Consider the following 8,179-nt stretch of genomic DNA (forward strand, 5'->3'; position numbering starts at 1 on the left):
TGTAAGGAACCCCAACCCTCTCTAATAGCACGTCTGAGATCAGATGCATTGTAAGGGACCCCAACCAGATCTAATAGCACGTCTGAGATCAGATGCATTGTAAGGAACCCCAACCCGATCTAATACCGTGTCTGACATCAGTAAGCAAACGCCAATCCTCTCTAATAGCGCGTCTGAGATCATATGCATTGTTAATTCTTCTGTATTTGGTACAATTTTCAAATTACCTGAAAATTGCAGGGATCCCTTTAGGAATGCCCAGGGAACCCATGGGTTCCTAGAAAGCCCTGTTTAAAAACACTGGACTAAATCCGGGCCAAAAAACCTATAGCACATTAATCAAAGAAAAGAATGCTAATGGATTTAATGGGATAAATCTTACTTGCTAAATTTGATGTTTTTTTTTTTTTGTCCCAGTTTTGCAGAAGGGAAAATGAAATAAATAATCCTCCTAAATCCTAAGGCCGAGGCCCCACTGCTTCAGTCAGCGCGCCCGTATTGCATGCAGGCGGCACGTGGAGAGGCAATTGACCGGTCCGTAAGGAGTGGGAGAGGGATCGGGGGGGGGGGCAGGGTTTGAGCGGAGGGCTGCAGCGGGGGTCTCCCGGGCTGCAACAGGGTACAGCGAGCCCCCACACATGCCCTCTGCTACTCGCTCTCTGTGCTGCTCGACCCCCCCCCCGGTCCGTACCCCCCCCCTGTCCTCTCCCCACACACAACACACGCACACACATATACATACATACATACAGACACCCCCCCCCTACCTTTTGGAGGTGGGTGGAGCTCTGACAGTCCCAGCCCCTGGTGCTGATAGGCTCACCAGCGCACCACGTGACGCGTCGCCGCTTGGGATCACGATCCTCTGTATCCCCTGGCGGCTGACGCGTCACAGTGAGCCTCGTCGGAAGGAGGCAGCGGGTAGAGCCAGACAGGAGGTAAGGGGCTTGTGGCCCGCGCGCACGCGGCCATCCGCAGCGAGTCCTCAGCCGATGGGGGGGGGCGTGACGGGGTCGAGGCTGTGACGTCACCCAGCAGGTTCGCCCTCATTGGCTGAACCGCCGAGGGGCGTGGCCTAGCGCTCCGTCGCGACTCCTGATCTCAATTTTCTTGAGAGCAGGAGTTTCTGACGGCGCAGCACTGCGCCCCCCCCTCGCAGCGGGCCCGGCCCCCCCTCGCAGCGGGCCCGGCCCCCCCTCGCAGTGGGCCCGGCCCCCCCTCGCAGTGGGCCCGGCCCCCCCTCGCAGTGGGCCCGGCCCCATTGTGGGGCGGCTCTTGTCCCAGCAGCGTCCGCCACAGCAGGCGCTGCAGTAGCCAGCGGGGACCTGGCCTAAAAAGCCATCAGCAGGCAAGTTTTTTTAAGCATTCTCAAATTAGCACTTAATTAACATATTAACCTTGATGTAATTATCACTAAGACCATTTTCTTAGTCTTCAGCTTGGGAAACCCTGACAGGGTACGCTTAACCAGGGATGGGAAACTCCAGTCTTCAAGGTCCACCAACAGGTGAGGTTTTCAGGATATCCCTGCTTCACTGATTGAGCCACCTATGCTGAAGCAGGGATATCCTGACAACCTGACCTGTTGGTGGCCCTTGACGACTGGAGTGGCCCACCCCTGCTCTTAACCCTTTCACAGACTGGCCAGCAATGCACAAAACCTCTTTGCCAGTAAAAGGGTTCTTTTTTTTACCAAAGTGAACTATCGGCAGTGATGTGTTTAATCTTGGTGAATAATTGCCTTAGGAGAAATAAATAAATAGACAACTGTAATATTTTTACTAAATTGTCCTGCTTCCAGCTAAAAAAAAAATCCTGGGGCAAAACCAGTGCAAAGAAATTGCTCCAGATTTACCAAAGGAACAAACCCACAGGGGTCGTGTATCATAGTCCCCGTGCTGCCAAACTGGGGCATAATGTATGAGAGAATATCAGGTTTATCCAAACGGATTCAGTAAGAATTTGAAAATCGGGGGGAAAGCATTGAAAATGATTGTGCATTTTCTGTCAGATTTACTTCTGTGTTTGCACGACTTGCCTGACGTTGCGCTCAGAGCCACAGTAAGATGTTTACCAAATGAAAAAAGTGGCCGTGTTCACGTGCGTGTCCAGAGTCTCGCCGGTCAGCAGCAATTTAAAAAGCACCATAGTAAATCGTTGGCGACATTATCAAGTGTCACACTGTTTCTTGGCCTTTTTTTTCCTTCTTCTCCACCTTCAGAGAAAGGAGACACAGCCTGTGGGCTGTTAGGCTGCGTCCATAGGACTTCAGCCGTGCTGCGGCGCACGGGGGCTGAGGCCCTGGCCTTGGTCCGCGCGCCGTCCGGGGGCGTGTCGGGGGCGGGCCAGTGACGTCACGGAGCTGGTTCGCCCTCATTGGGCGTACCGCTCGTGTGACCGGCCCTGCGCTCCCTTGAGCGCTTGAAACGAAAAATTGAATAAGCTCTCATTGCGGCTGCAGGGGCTCAGTGCCGAGCGTGAGCGCGCTTAAGCACGAGTCAGCGCATAAGTGCTGACCCTGGACGCAGCCTTAATAGTGGGCGCGCTTCTGCACCGTGAGCGCGCGCGGCAGTTATAATTGGCTGTGGTTAGTCAGCCTTTCTATAATAGGGCCGTGAGCGCGCGCGGCAGTTATACTTGGCTGTGGTTAGTCAGCCTTTCTATAGTGAGCTTGGAGCTGGGCGACAGGGGAGAAGACAGGGAAAGGAATGTTTTCGCGCTGCTACCGCCGCTGTAATGTATGTGTGTGTTTGTGTATGTGTGTATTTATCAACATCGCACAATAAAAATAATTTTTATTCATACATGTCTTTTTTTTTATTTTAACACACACACACACACACACACACACACACACACACACACACACACACACACACACACACACGCTACCTTCCAAGACTGTCGCTCACAACATACACACAAAAAGTGTGTCACGTGCACGCGTGTTCGCACATGCACGCGCACCCAAGCCTTAGAATTCACACATTAGTCATTAATTCAGCCCCATTGTTCTTATGTAGTTTAGTTAGTATATATATAAAGCAGAAAATAGCCATGTTAGTCCAGTTGCGATAGTGCAGAATAAATGAGTTCTTCAGTATTCGGTGATACCTTTTTTATTGGACTAACAATTTATGTCATAGGACAAGCTTTCAAGAGTTATCCTCTCTTCTTCAGGTTTGCTTGACCTGAAGAAGAGAGGATAACTCTCGAAAGCTTGTCCTATGACATAAATTGTTAGTCCAATAAAAAAGGTATCACCGAATACTGAAGAACTCATTTATTCTGCACTACATATATATATATATATATATAATTATACACACACATATATACGCTAGCAATGTGCCATGACAACGGGGCGCTACGTGATGTCACGTCATTAAGTTGCCATGACAATTTGACGCTGTGTAACGTAGTAAGGTCACGTAACGTCCTGTTGTCATTGCAATGCAGCGTTATTTGACGCCACCCAGCCATTTTCACGGGAGTTGCAGGGGGAGACAGAGGAGAATGCCGGGAGAGGCCAATCACGCTGCCGGCAAGACTCGCTAGCGGGTAAAATGCACTCGCCTCAGGTGAGTGGGCGAGTGCATTTGTCGAGCCGTGTGCATGTGTAAATAACGTGCTACTCATTAAGAAACTAGAGCTACTCATTAAGTATTAGAGCGCGTGTAGGAACTTGGGGAGGACACCCATCCGAGACCTACAGCCAGGACCTACCCAAAGAAAACATATAGGGGAATGACGAGGAAGACGGTAACACGAATGGGAGCAGGAAAGCTGCCAGGGAATTAGCGTCTGTGTGCAAAATATTTACTAGATTTATACTTACTAGTCCGTTTGTAAATGTGATACAAGTGCAATGTCTTGGCATTTAAGAACTAACGCCAAAACACCGCTTAGTAAATAGGCCCTGTTGCTGGTTATTTATTACTGGGATTGGTCTAGCACTTCTTGTTTTTTGGGTGAACCACGAGGACTGTGTACAGCTCTCTTTTTTCCCCTCCACATTTTCATTTCCGAATTCGGTGGAGAGGATCGCTCCGCAGGAGACGGGCAGGAAGAGGAAATTCAGGTCACTTCAGTTTGATATCACAGTGAAATGATCTCCAAAGAGCAGCCCTGAGCTTCTTCTGTTCTTATTTAGGGTTTGGTCCCGCAGCGTCCAGCGGCGCGCGCGCGTTCCTCACCAGCAGGGGTATCCTTCTGATCCGGTCCCAGTCCCCCCTCGCTGCACGGGTCACAACGCGCTGTGACGCGTCAGCCGCCAGGGGATGCAAGAAAATTGCGATCCCGAGCGGTGACGCGTCACATGGTGCGCTGATGAGCCAATCAGGGGCGGGAGCTGTCAGAGAGCTTCCTCCACAAGGTAGGGGTGGGTGGGTGGTATGTGTGTGTGTGTCTGTGTGTCTGTGTGTGTGTGGACCGGGGGGAGGGATCAGCACGGAGAGGAGGGCATTTGTGGGGGAGGCGGGGAGCTGCTTACCTTCCAGCATACAGCCGGCAGCAGCTCCCTCTTGCAGCCTGGGAGACCGACCCCCGCTGCAGCCATCCGCTGGAGGGGGGGGGGGGGGTGTTATCGGACAGGAGCAGCAGAGGGCTTGTGGAGGGGGGGGGAGTAGCACGGAGAGCAGCAGACGGCATGTTTGGGGTCCCTCCTGCAGCCCGGAAGACCCCTGCTGCAGCCCTCAGCTCAAACCACGCCCCCCGGCCGCCACACCCGCTGCCTACAGACCGCATATAGCGGTCAAGTGCCTCTCCACGCGCCGCCTGTGCAGTGCGGGCGCGCGGTCTGAGCAGCGGGGCCTTAGCCTAAGTAAAGTCTCCCAGCTGCAAAACCAAGGTAGAGAAACGGCACTAAATCTATTAAGGAAAAACATTCCCATTGCAACAAATGTATCATTTTGGTGCAGTGTTTTTGCATCTGTTTTTCCCTGGTGTCAGAGCTGGGACTCTTTGATAGAGGAGACCCATACAGTTATACTTGTATATAAGGTGATGGTTACTGGGAGGGTGCTTTAGCACCTACATGCTGAGGCAGGCTTTGCAGTAAATAGGAAAATGGACCGCGCTTGTATAAAGTGTACAAATAGCCTAGTAAATGCAGTTACATGCCATTTGTGACATATAATGAACGTAATGAGACATTAAGAGGGCTAGTTACTTAGTGGCAGTTTAGCATTCACACGTACACGCTTATTTGCAACATAACACAAGCAATTGGGTGAAGTTTGGTGTAAAAGCGCTAGTTGAACCTAAGTATCGCTATTTGGTGCTTGTGATTGGAGTGTATATATATATATATATATATATATATATATATATATATATATATACACATGTAAACACAGAAAAAGAAAAAGAAACCTCTTAAAAAGCACTCAGACAAATAATGCAGAAAATAATAATAATAGTTTTATTAAATCAAAATATGAAGGAAAACAAAAAACAGCTGACTGGAGCCCTGCCTAACTAAACCCAATAAATTAACATGGGACAATAGAAATTTTTTTTAAATAACCCCAAGAAAACTGAGCTATCATAAGAAACAAAACATATGATGAACAAAACCTCAAAAAATGAAACCACTATGGGGACAAAGTACCCATAGTGATCCACAACCAGCCGGTCGTATAATGGAGATGATGAACAATTAACCTATAGGAAATAAATAAACAGAAAGTGGTTAAATATACCAGGCATACTATGCTAGTGTATGGGGCACTGTAATGGAAAGACCTAAAGGCATAAAACTATAAATATAGCACATGACAGCAGACATTGAAGGTACTTCAGTGACCCAAACACAAAAACTCAATGTACAGGAGAGAGACCCAAATACTACAAAACAGTATGATAACTGCAAGATAACAATAGTATCTGAAAATGATATACTCAACTCCTGTATAGCAAGGATGACAAGGAGATCCTGGATGAACGTGACCACAATCACAAAACAACAGCTACATCAAAGGGTTGGCCCAGCAAATTAAAGTGTCCAGATGAAGGGCCAGCAGGCAGGGCCAGCAGCATAAAGGTACCACCAACGCGTTTTGCCCACTAAGGCTTCTTCTATATATATATATATATACTGTAGATTATATATTCCATTCGTTTAACCTATTCAGTTAAAGCTGGTAACATATTTAGCAGTGCACTCGAATTGAGCTCTTTGCATTTAATACAGTTACATTTATGACTATTAGGGAACTGAAGCTCTGAGACCATGGCAGGGTTGGCAGACAAAAGAAAAGGGCAAAATAAAGGTGTGAAACTGTATAAAGTACCTAAGGATTTACAACTCTGCATTTTTAATTGCGGTTGCAGGGCAAAATAGGGAAAACGCCCATAAAAAACATTAGTTTTTCCTTTAGTAAAATTACCTTATGGTTCAAATAGCCGGAGGACGGGCAAACAGAGAAAGAAAACGCATCAAAACAAGCGTTATAAATGCTGATCGGCAGAAAGTAGCCCCCTAGGTGTGCAAAAGCGTCACCCCCTCTCCTAGAGCTGAACCTAGAGGGGCTGTTTCCATAGAGGCAGTGGTAGCATTAACACTTGCAAGCCGACACATGTTTGTTAAATGGTATAATTTACCATTAGAGCAGTAAATACCATCATACCTTCCATTGCTTGCACAAACGTAGTGAGAGGGCAAGCAATCTTAGTAATTAGGCAGGGTAGTGAATCTGGGTCATAGAGATATATATATAGTTATAAATAACAAATGATTATATTAATTCATACTAAAAATAGTTCTCTGTGTGTGTATATCTCTCTTGGTATTTCATTTGCATATTAAAATATATTTGTATGTTTTTATATATTTTTAAACATTTATATGTCTTCAGACATTGCTTTCTCACCCCACATTATCTACATCTTTTTTCCCCTACTTTCCTAACCTCTGTTTTAGCCATAGATTCCTTTGCAAACCAGTATTGATGACCTGAGGAGGAGAGGACAACTCTCCAAAGCGTGTCCTATGACAGGGGGGCGCAAACTTTTTTCCCTGCGCCCCCCTGCCGGCAGTCCCCTCACTCCCGCGCCCCCCTCCCAACCCCAACTTACCCGCGCTCCGGCGTAATGACGTCACGTTGCCATAGCAACGTGATGTCACATGACCTCGCAGCGTCATTTTGACGCCGCGTTGCCATGGCGACACAGGGAGGAAGCCGCCGGAGCCACGGTAAGTTAGGTTTACAGAGGCCCTGCAGCTCCCCCGGCACTTAATTTAAGTGCCTTCGGGAAGCGCGCGGGGCCTCTGTAAACCCCGCGCCCCCCGTCGGCAGTGTCGCACCCCCCCTGGGGGTCGCGCCCCACAGTTTGCGCACCGCTGTCCTATGACATAAGTTGTTAGTCCAAATAAAAAAGGTATCACCTAATACTGAAGTACTCATTTATTGCTCTCTCTCTCTCTCTCTCTCTCTCTCTCTCTCTCTCTCTCTCTCTCTCTCTCTCTCTCTCTCTCAACAATTTATGTCATAGGACAAGCTTTCGATTTATATTTCCGTTTAAATATATATGTGTCCATGTATATGTGTATATTTAGAGTATTATGCAGATACATATTTTGGGAAAATAAAGTAATTCTTTAGTGCAATAAACACTATGGGGGTCTTGCACTAAGCAGTGATAAGTGCTTTTAAGTGGGGAAAAAAAGCCAGTATAGCACGATACTGCAGTGTTATCACTGCTTTGTGAATCTCACAGCAGGCAGTATCACGCTATAAAGGCATGTATCTCACTTAAAAGCACTTATCACTGCTTTGTGCATAGCACCCAGAAAACCCACTTATCACTGCTTAGTGCATGACCCCCTATGTATGCAGGTGTTGAACAAGATAGCAGCCACTGCTGTTAAATGTAGGTATATAAAGAAGAATGGGGATTAACAAATGACTGGGAGAATAGTGAGGCTCTGTCGCCGTTTCAGAACGTGTAAAACATAGGTGTGACCCTCAATAAAGTAGGTAACAATTTACCATATTATTTTTCTTAAACCCTGCAGCCAGGCAACCCAATAGACAGGCCCCTAAACACACACCTTTCTCCTTCGCTACATATCATAATATTTTCTTGACAGAATGTCACGCAACACAACGCACTTGATAAACAGTGATTGGCACGTGCACACGGAACTCTAAGATTTTGCATTGGTTTTCCAGGATGT

This window comes from Ascaphus truei, chromosome 3 (genome assembly GCF_040206685.1).
Source record: "Ascaphus truei isolate aAscTru1 chromosome 3, aAscTru1.hap1, whole genome shotgun sequence".
NCBI lineage: Eukaryota > Metazoa > Chordata > Amphibia > Anura > Ascaphidae > Ascaphus > Ascaphus truei.